The sequence below is a fragment of the Ascaphus truei genome, chromosome 7 (assembly GCF_040206685.1).
Source record: "Ascaphus truei isolate aAscTru1 chromosome 7, aAscTru1.hap1, whole genome shotgun sequence".
Taxonomy (NCBI): Eukaryota; Metazoa; Chordata; class Amphibia; order Anura; family Ascaphidae; genus Ascaphus; species Ascaphus truei.
Genome location: NC_134489.1, coordinates 100,086,123 through 100,097,493, shown reverse-complemented (window position 1 = coordinate 100,097,493; position 11,371 = coordinate 100,086,123). Strand labels below are relative to the sequence as shown.

General features: G+C 57.8%; 1 protein-coding gene across 1 annotated transcript in view; it reads right to left on the bottom strand.

Annotated features, from left to right (window-relative positions):
* The window catches only part of LOC142499786 (sterol 26-hydroxylase, mitochondrial-like), a 48,700-nt gene that overhangs the window by 20,719 nt on the left and 16,610 nt on the right, over positions 1 to 11,371 (bottom strand). The window lies entirely within an intron of this gene.

Genomic DNA, 11,371 nt, shown 5'->3' with positions numbered 1-11,371 from the left:
AAATCCAAGATGGCGGCCGCAGCTCCGCAGCTCCGCATATGACCCTCACTAAAGGGGAACGTCCCTGACGACTATGGGCGTCCTTACAAATACAGCACCCTACGATGGCAGGGGAAAGGCTCCTGGGGCTGTGGGCATACCCTACCTAAGCAGACGGGTCACTGACCCTCTGCTCTCGCACACGAGGTTCCGCCAACCTCCTCCTTCACCTCCCTCGCTGCTCTGACCCACCGCCCACACGCATCCGGTTCCTGCATACACAGTCTCGCATCCCATTGGTCCTCAGCCTCAGCTGACCTTCTCACAGTCAGAGTTCATAGTTCAACCCCCTCCAAGTCTCTACTTAATATTACCCTTCGCGCGCTTCCCTCGCGCATGCGCAGCCCAACTGGTACGCAGTAACTTCGCTGGCAAACAGGGACAATATGGCGCTGCCTATGTAATTGACAGCGCGGAACCTTTAATATATATGCACATCCTTACATTCTCCCCCCTCCAGAATCCAGCGTCCCCGCTGGACTACCTAACCACATATATATTAACTATGTACACAACCCTCTCTTCCTAGATTAGGTTACACATCTCATTAAACAGTACCATCATAGCTTGCATCCTATGCCGAGCCCACTGCTGAGCCTCATAATGGGGTGCCCCAAACTGATCATATGCCATTCGCATGGGAGGTTGACTGTTTCTTTGACTTCGGCGGGGTTGATCCTCCTCTGCTTCTTCTGCAGAGTGCTCAGTCTCAACTGGTATTTCCATCTCTACCCTTGAGGGGTGTTCAGCATTAGCACAGTCTCTTTGGGGTGTAAAACATGGACTTTGTGGGTCTAGAGGCTGACTCACGGGAGTCAAATGATCAATGTTCGGGCCAAAAGGCTCTTTACCCGTGGCTCCTTCGGGAGATGCCTCCACGGCCGGAAGGCCCCTTTGAGAGGTTCCCTCCATTGTATCCTCAGAGGTGGCAATTTTTATAGTCTCGGAGCCATCCTCTGTGTATTCAACTGCTCCATCTAGGGCAGTGGCTGGGGCTTCCAATTCATCCGTCCCTACTTGAGGTATGAGAAGCAGATGATTCCTATGCCACACTTTTACGCGGCCTTCAGAATCCTTGATCCGGTACACAGGAAGACCCGGCATCTGTGACTCCACCTCATACACACCCTCCCGCCACCGGTCTGCCAATTTATGCTTCCCAGGAACACCTAAGTTGCGTAAAAGGACCGCATCTCCGGGGTGAATTTCCTTGTAACGTACTTTGTGGTCATAACGCCTTTTATTCCCCGCATTCAATTGTGCGGTCGTCCGCTCAGCCAATTTGTAGGCCAACTGTAAACTGTCCTTTAGTCGCTGAACGTATCGGAAATGCGTCCTATTGGATACCCCATCGGTAGATATCCGTAGGCGCACATCCACCGGTAACCGGGCTTCCCTTCCGAACATCAAGAAATACGGGGTATACCCAGTGGACTCATGTCGGGTACAATTATACGCATGTACCAATGCTTCGACGTGTTTACTCCACTCCGTCTTTTGCGGGCTCGTCAATGTACCCAACATATCCAACAAGGTGCGATTGAACCGTTCGGGCAAGGCATCCCCTTCGGGGTGGTACGGGGTAGTACGTGACTTGGCAACGTTCAGTAGGGTGAGCAACTCCCGTATCAGTGTACTTTCAAAATCCCGGCCCTGATCGGAGTGGAGACGATTTGGTAACCCATAGTGAATGAAATATTTTTCCCATAGTACTCGGGCTACCGTTACGGCCTTCTGGTCTTTCGTAGGGAACGCTTGGGCGTACCTAGTGTAGTGGTCAGTGATCACCAGAACATTACTAACTCCCCGACTGTCGGGTTCGATACAAAGAAAATCCATACACACCAAATCCATGGGACCCGAACTTTTCAAGTGTGCCATAGGAGCCGCCCTGGTAGGCAGTGTCTTCCTTTGTAAACAACGATTACACTTCCTACAATGTTGCTCCACTGACTCCCTCATTCTCGGCCAATAGAACCTATCCTGCAGTAGTCCAAAGGTCTTGTCAATGCCCAGGTGACCATGGTCATCGTGAAGGGCCCGGAGGACTAGTGTTCTCAAACGTTCCGGTAAAAACAACTGACGCCGATCGGGATGGTTATGATAGGAGATCACCCGATATAACAAACAATTGTCCATTTCAAACTTCCCAAACTCATTTAACAGGAGCTTCACCAAGTCTTTGGGGGCCCGCTTCAGTATAGACGGATTATCTTGCTGTACAGCTTGACGGGCTAGCTCCACTATGGGGTCTTGTGTCTGATAATGCACTAGATCCTTCCACGCTATGATATTATCTTCATTGATATTCATCCCGTCTCGACCTTGATAGGCCCGAGGAACAGCCTGCGAATGACATCCCAACGAGTCAACCACCCGTAATTCCGAGAATGCTACGTTGTCATCGACTATCGCCGCTACTGAACAGAGAGCACGAATCCCGGGGCCCGGTATCTCCTCCCAGACTTCCTCATCAGGGGTGGATTGCAGACCAGGTCGACGAGACAGAGCGTCGGCACCTATGTTGGTGGGTCCGGGTTTGTATTTAAGGTTGAACCGGTAATTGGCTAGAGCAGCTAACCAACGGTGTCCGGTGGCGTCCAATTTGGCAGACGTATTGATATAGGTCATGGGATTGTTGTCCGTGCGTACTTCGAACGGTACTCCATATAGATAATCGTGCAGCTTGTCCACCACCGCCCATTTTAGCGCCAAAAATTCCAACTTATGGACCGGGTAATTCTGCTCGCTAGGGGTTAAACTTCGGCTCGCGTAGGCCACTGGACGTAGCCCGGTCTCATACTTCTGATGCAAAACCGCTCCTAGCCCGCTGAGGCTAGCATCGACATGTAGGACATAGTCTCGCTCAGGATCCGCGTAGGCCAAGACGGGGGCCTGAGTGAGGCTGGTCTTTAAGTGTTTGAAGGCCTGTTCACATTCTGGAGTCCATGTCTTCCCAAAGGGTGTCTGCGCCGAGCTCCCCTTTCTCCCGGTTTCTCCCGGATACACCTTGAGAAGGTCATTCAGTCTCTTGGCCTTGCTGGAATACCCCTCCACGAACCGCCGATAATAGCCACAAAACCCCAAGAAAGACCGCAGCTCTTGAACATTTTGAGGTCTGGGCCAGTTCATCACCGCCTCGATCTTCCCTGGGTCGGTGGACACCCCATCAGCTGACACAATGTGGCCCACATACGTTACAGAGGTCCGACAGAATTTGCACTTGTCTAGCGACAGTTTTAGGCCCTCCCCCTCAAGCCTATCCAGCACCTTCATCAGTCTCTCGGAATGCTCCTCTAGAGTAACATGAATAACAAATGATATGCAGACTTATCATATAACATTTACATACACACACACAGAGAACACGATAATGTCGTCCAGGTACACTAAGCACTCTCGCGGGTTAAGGTCTCCGAGGGTTTTTTCCATTAGTCTCTGGAACGTGGCCGGGGCACCGCAGATCCCTTGAGGCATGCGGGTAAACTGGTAAAACCCTAAGGGACAGATGAAGGCCGTTTTTTCTTGGTCTTCCTGGCCCATGGGCACTTGATAATACCCGGACCGGAGGTCGAGCACACTGAACCATTTACTCCCGGTCAACGCATTCAGGAGGTCCTCGATTCGGGGCAGTGTATACTGGTCGGGGATAGTACGGTTATTCAGCGTTCTGTAATCCACACATAGACGGACCGTCCCGTTCATCTTGCGGACTACCACAATGGGTGAGGCGTAAGGGCTCCGAGATTCCCGCACGATGCCAGCCGTTTCCATCTCGTCGATTAATCCCCTCACTTCGTCAACATCCCTTGAGGCAAGCCGGCGGGAGCGCTCCCGGAAGGGGGTGGCGTCGCTCATTCGGATGGTATGGTGGGCACTGCGACTGCACCCCACATCCATGTCACCAGTGGAGAACACACCCCTTCGGTCGTGTAGCTCATCCTGCAGCCTCTTCCTCCACTCATCCGGGAGGGGCGAGTCGCCAAAGTCAAATTCCAATGCCGGCGCTATGGTAGTAGGCGAGCTCCTAGCTAGTCCCGTCGAGGCCTCCTCCTCGGAAGTTACCGGGTATATCCTTCCTAGCGTCTGCCGCCGGTCAATAGTCATCGGGTACGGGGATATATTCTGCACATACACCCAGGTGCGCTTCGGGATCTTCCCGGGCCATTCCTTGACCGAGGTTAGTACTTTGTAGCCCAAACGTTGTTCGTCCTGGGCCACACTCTCCAAGGTGAAGAGCTGATCCTCTGACCGTCGACGGGGGTAATGGCAAGCGGCGACCATCATTCGTCCTTCCCCCGGGGGAATCTGGGTCAGTCCCCATTCTTGGCTGTAGAGGACGCCATGCTCTTCCTCAGTCGCAATTTTACCGCAGACCTCTTGGAGGGCGGGACAGGCCGCTAGGGCCAGCAGTGGGGCTTCTCCTGCTTCCTGCAAAAACTGTCGGAATACCGCGCGCACAATGTCAGCGTTGGTCCCCAAGATGATTGGGGCGCTGGGGTGGTCCTGCGGCTCGGGGCACACTAAGGCCTCCACTTCCATGGGGTGATGTTTACCAGTATTCAGCTGGAGAATATCTAACTGCACCTTTACTACTCCGTCTATGGGGTAATCTTCATGACTCAGTCCCCGTAGTCGCAAGGCATCCGCAGATAGCAACGGTAGTTGGTGTAGGTGTTGGTCGTAGAAGGGCCGATACACGATGGTCACTTGAGATCCCGTATCCAATAATGCGGCGGCGTAGATGCCCTCAATAACCACTCGAATAAGGGAGGCGGGGCCAATTCGGGGGCTCGGAGAGGGTGGCAACACCTTTTCATCCTCCAGGGGCCGGCACGGCATCGACTGCGCCGATCGGGACGACGTCCTCCGCGAGGTGGGGCAGTGGGCCCGTAAATGTCCCATCTTTCCGCATGCGTAACACTGCATTTGGCTGAGGTAAGCCTCGTCTCTCCTGGTTGGGGGACTTCGCCCAGTCGGGGGACGAGGTCTGGGTGTCACTGGGGTGGGGACATCCTCGGGATCGAGATCCCCAGGTTCAGGCACGTCGGGCTTTGGGTCCACTTTCTTGGCTTCTTTACCCCCGGGCGGTGGCTTCTTCCCGGTGGCTAAGTCACGCCCTAACAACACCATCTCGTGCGCTTGGACCCGATCCATTAAGTCGTGAAACGACAGGGCTTGCCCGGGCGTTATGCAGCTACTGACCCGCACCGACATGGGGTGTAGGGGTAGGAGGCCCCTCAGCAACTGAGTGGTACGTATTCCGTTGGCTTCTTTCCGTGGCAACACGCCTTTCCTGACCATATTCCAGAGATCCAGGTGTAGTCGCCTGAGAAAATCGGATACCATCTCCCCTTCCTTCTGGGCTAACGCATGAAATTTCGACATCAAAGTATACATGTCCACCGGAGCTCCATACGCCTTGGTTAGGCAGTAGATGAGGTCTGCCGCATCAGCTTCCGGGTTGTCGTCTCGGTAGTAGTGCACCATGTGGGACGCGGGGGGCCGTAAGCACTCGACGATGCGCTGTCTACGGACCGCGTCCGTGCAGGTCCATTCAGGTAGTACCTGTTCGGTATGATCCAGCCAGTCCTCTATCCCTACTTCCCCTTGGGGCGTGGGTTTCTCCCCGGAGAAGGCCTTTAACTTCCTGTACTGGAGCGACTGGGTGGTATTGTGGATAACGGCAGCTAAGGCGGGCAAAGAGGTGTCTCCCGGTAAGCTATCCCCGACAGCGGGGTAAGCGTCCAATCTTGATAGGCTAAGTCGGTTGAGGCTAGCCCGCAGGCCGGACGGGGTAGAGGAGGAGCCTAAGCTCAGGGCTGCGGGCTAGTGAGGGTGCAGGCCACGGTCAGGGGAGTGGTCGGGGCCTCCCGTCGCGGCGCCAGCGGTGGGGGTATACTCTCTCCGGGGGGTGGAAGTGGCCAGGGGCGCAGGGGTGTCCGCCTGGACGATGGGACAGCGCACCCCCGGAGCCTCGGGCAGCAGCAGTATACGGGGCAAAGCCTCGGGGCATATATCTTGTTCAGTGGCATACAAGATCCGGCGCCAGGTCTGGTCGCGGTCATAAAAATGGTCTTGTACTTGGGCATTGTCCAGGAGAGGAAGCTTTCGGACCTGCTCGGTCACTGTGCCTAACGAGATCATGGCGGGGACATGGCCCAGCGCGAAAACACGGTTCAAGGGAATCCCGCGCCGTTGGGCCCACTTGCGCACCTCGAGCGCCGAGGGCACCGACATGATGTGGGTTGGTTGCACAATAGAGACAAAAAAAAATGTGGGGGCACCCCAGGTCTAAGATCTCAGCAGCGCCTCCAAATGTAGCCCTTTTTGTGAACACCTGAACTAAGGGACTACGGTGCATAAACCTGTGGCTTCAGGAGCTCTGAGCCTCCGCATATTGGGAGCCTGGGGGTATACCTTTATCACTTGTGGTGCAGCGCCTCCACTCACCCAGGATCCCCATTATAGAGATTATACCCTGAGCAAGAACCTAACAACAGCAGTATGCAACAGCAACCTTTTTATATCACACATGAATAACAAATGATATGCAGACTTATCATATAACATTTACATACACACACACAACGTGGCTCGGCCACACCTTATTGGGATAGTGTCCTGTACATAAGCGGCTCTGCCACTTTCCTTAGGAGTATGTCTCATCTTATACTATATTAGTGAAAGCACTGTATGCCTGCATGCATGCATGCCAGCCTGCCTGCCTGCTGGATGTCCGGTGTCCCTAGGGGAAATCTCATTGGTCCCTTGTGCCGCCCCCGCACACCTCTCATTGGCCTGAGGCGGAGTGACGGCCCAAAGGACACACAGGGACACAAACACACACACAGGGACACAAACACACACACAGTTACACACACAGGGACACACACACACACACACACTCACACTCACACACACACACACAGTAGGGGGGGGTGTACATTAGCAGCATGTATAACCCGGGGGGGGGGGGCTCACATACCCGCCGGAGCCTCCGCCTCTTCCTCCCCGAAATCAGCCTCCACACGCGCGCACGTCCTCCTCTCCCCGTGTCTCCCGCGCTTTCAAACACCCCCCCTCGGCGCCGCTACAGTGAGCGGAGGAGCGAGTGCCCGGGACACAGCGGGGGAGCGGCCACAACAAGCTGCCTCCCGCCTCAGATCCACGTGGGAGCGGCCGGACGGGTGAGGGAGCTGCCGGACGGGTGAGTGAGCGGCCGGACGGGTGAGGGAGCGGCCTTCACCTCCCCTCACCCCCCTTCACCTCCCCTCACCCCCCTTCACCTCACCTCCCCTCACCCACCCCTCACCTCCCCTCACTCCACTTCCCTTCCCTTCCACCTCCCTCCACCCCCCCTTCACCTCCCCTCCACCCCCCCTTCACCTCCACCCCCCTTCACCCCCCCCATCTCCCCTTTCACCCCCCCCCCACCTCCCCTTCACCCCCCCCCACCTCCCCTTCACCCCCCCCCACCTCCCCTTCACCCCCCCCACCTCCCCTTCACCCCCCACCTCCCCTTCACCCCCCCCCACCCCCCCTTCACCTCCCCTCCACCCCCCCTTCACCTCCCCTCCACCCCCCCTTCACCTCCCCTCCACCCCCCCTTCACCTCCCCTCCACCCCCCCCTTCACCTCCCCTCCACCCCCCCCCCTTCACCTCCCCTCCACCCCCCCCTTCACCTCCCCTCCACCCCCCCCCTTCACCTCCACTCCCCTCACCTCCCCTCCACCTCCCCTCACCTCCCCCCCCCTCACCTCCCCTCCACCCCCCCCCCCCTTCACCTCCCCTCCACCCCCACCCTTCACCTCCCCTTCACCTCCCCTTCACCTCCCCTCCACCCCCCCTTCACCTTCCCTTCACTCCCCCCTTACAACCTCCCACCACCTCCTCACCACCTCCACCCCCCTTCCCACCTCCCCCACCCCCCTTCCCAACTCCCCACCACCTCCCCCCCCTTCCCCCCCCCCTTCCCACCACCTCCCCCCAACCCCCCCCCTTCCCACCACCTCCCCCCCACCCCCCCTTCCCACCACCTCCCCCCCACCCCCCCCCCCTTCCCACCACCTCCCCCCCACCCCCTCCCCTTCCCACCACCTCCCCCCCACCTCCCCTTCCCCCCCACCCCCCTCCTTCCCACCACCTCCCCCCCACCCCCCCCCCCCCTTTAATATATATGCACATCCTTACATATATTTTGGAGACATCGCTGGCTGCAAGGCCAGTGACGTCAGCAAGGGGGAAGGCAGTGAGGGCGCAGAAGCTCTCTGATTGGCTTATAGCCAGTCACATGTGGAGACTGTCTCTCCAAAAATCAAATTCGACTGACTACCAGAATTTTGGTAGCGCTGTCTCTCCGTCGCGTCCACAATAAGCGCCGGCGACAATGCATTATACTACTTCCGATTTGGCAGATCGATACGTGCATTTTGTGCTTTTTTTTCCCAAAGCAGATTTGCCAGCAAAATGGAGTCCGGATCTGTTGCCAAAGACTATTTGAAAGAAGTTTTTGACGTCTAGCTGCACAGACAGATAACGGGCACAATAACAGCGGCGAGCTCAGCTCTGCCAGCAGTAAAATAGCAAGTGCGGACAAGGGGACATTGAAATATAAATACAATTATTTAAGTGTTACAGTGTTTCTTAAATAGCTTCTAACGTAAACCACTAAGGACCTAAAAATATCTTGTTACCAGTTTTTTTTAGCTGTGAAGAACACTGTTTAATTGGTCCTGTCAATGAGAATATCTTGTACTAAATTACATACCCAGTGAGAGAAGCAGATTCAAACAACAGCCAGTTGGAATGGTCATATCGCAGGGGCGGCATGATGGCAGGGCCGGCGTGATGGCAGGGCCGGATTGATGGCAGGGCCGGCGTGATGGCAGGGCCGGATTGACGGCAGGGCCGGCGTGATGGCAGGGCCGGATTGATGGCAGGGCCGGATTGATGGCAGGGCCGGATTGATGGCAGGGCCGGATTGATGGCACTGCCGGATTGATGGCAGGGACGGCTTGATGGCAGGGCCGGATTGATGGCAGGGCCGGATTGATGGCAGGGCCGGATTGATGGCAGGGCCGCATTGATGGCAGGGCCGGATTGATGGCAGGGCCGGATTGATGGCAGAGACGGATTGATGGCAGGGCCGGATTGATGGCAGGGCCGGATTGATGGCAGGGCCGGATTGATGGCAGGGCCGGATTGATGGCAGGGCCGGATTGATGGCAGGGCCGGATTGATGGCAGGGCCGGATTGATGGCAGGGCCGGATTGATGGCAGGGCCGGATTGATGGCAGGGACGGCTTGATGGCAGGGCCGGATTGATGGCAGGGCCGGATTGATGGCAGGGCCGGATTGATGGCAGGGACGGATTGATGGCAGGGACGGCGTGATGGCAGGGCCGGATTGATGGCAGGGACGGATTGATGGCAGTGACGGATTGATGGCAGGGCCGGATTGATGGCAGGGCCGGCGTGATGGCAGGGCCGGATTGATGGCAGGGCCGGCTTGATGGCAGGGCCGGATTGATGGCAGGGCTGGATTGATGGCAGGGCCGGCTTGATGGCAGGGCCGGATTGATGGCAGGGCCGGATTGATGGCAGGGCCGGCTTGATGGCAGGGCCGGATTGATGGCAGGGCCGGCTTGATGGCAGGGCCGGATTGATGGCAGGGCCGGATTGATGGCAGGGCCGGCGTGATGGCAGGGCCGGATTGATGGCAGGGCCGGATTGATGGCAGGGCCGGCGTGATGGCAGGGATGGATTGATGGCAGGGACGGATTGATGGCAGGGCCGGCTTGATGGCAGGGCCGGCTTGATGGCAGAGCCGGATTGATGGCAGGGACGGCGTGATGGCAGGGACAGATTGATGGCAGGGCCGGATTGATGGCAGGGCCGGATTGATGGCAGGGCTGGATTGATGGCAGGGCCGGATTGATGGCAGGGACGCCTTGATGGCAGGGCCGGATTGATGGCAGGGCCGGATTGATGGCAGGGACGGATTGATGGCAGGGCCGGCTTGATGGCAGGGCCGGCTTGATGGCAGGGCCGGATTGATGGCAGGGCCGGCGTGATGGCAGGGACGGATTGATGGCAGGGACGGATTGATGGCAGGGCCGGATTGATGGCAGGGACGGCGTGATGGCAGGGACAGATTGATGGCAGGGACGGATTGATGGCAGGGACGGATTGATGGCAGGGACGGATTGATGGCAGGGCCGGATTGATGGCAGGGCCGGATTGATGGCAGGGCCGGATTGATGGCAGGGACGGATTGATGGCAGGGCCGGATTGATGGCAGGGCCGGATTGATGGCAGGGACGGATTGATGGCAGGGACGGATTGATGGCAGGGCCGGCTTGATGGCAGGGCCGGATTGATGGCAGGGCCGGATTGATGGCAGGGCCGGATTGATGGCAGGGCCGGATTGATGGCAGGGCCGGATTGATGGCAGGGACGGCGTGATGGCAGGGACAGATTGATGGCAGGGCCGGATTGATGGCAGGGCCGGATTGATGGCAGGGACGGCGTGATGGCAGGGACAGATTGATGGCAGGGCCGGATTGATGGCAGGGCCGGATTGATGGCAGGGACGGATTGATGGCAGGGACAGATTGATGGCAGGGCCGGATTGATGGCAGGGCCGGATTGATGGCAGGGACGGCGTGATGGCAGGGCCGGATTGATGGCAGGGCCGGATTGATGGCAGGGACGGATTGATGGCAGGGCCGGCTTGATGGCAGGGCCGGATTGATGGCAGGGCCGGATTGATGGCAGGGCCGGCGTGATGGCAGGGACGGATTGATGGCAGGGACGGATTGATGGCAGGGCCGGCTTGATGGCAGGGACAGATTGATGGCAGGGCCGGATTGATGGCAGGGCCGGATTGATGGCAGGGCCGGCGTGATGGCAGGGACGGATTGATGGCAGGGACGGATTGATGGCAGGGACGGATTGATGGCAGGGCCGGCGTGATGGCAGGGGCGGCGTGATGGCAGGGCCGGATTGATGGCAGGGCCGGATTGATGGCAGGGACGGATTGATGGCAGGGCCGGATTGATGGCAGGGCCGGATTGATGGCAGGGACGGATTGATGGCAGGGACGGATTGATGGCAGGGCCGGCTTGATGGCAGGGCCGGATTGATGGCAGGGCCGGATTGATGGCAGGGCCGGATTGATGGCAGGGACGGATTGATGGCAGGGACGGATTGATGGCAGGGCCGGATTGATGGCAGGGCCGGATTGATGGCAGGGCCGGCGTGATGGCAGGGCCGGCTTGATGGCAGGGCCGGCTTGATGGCAGGGACGGATTGATGGCAGGGCCGGATT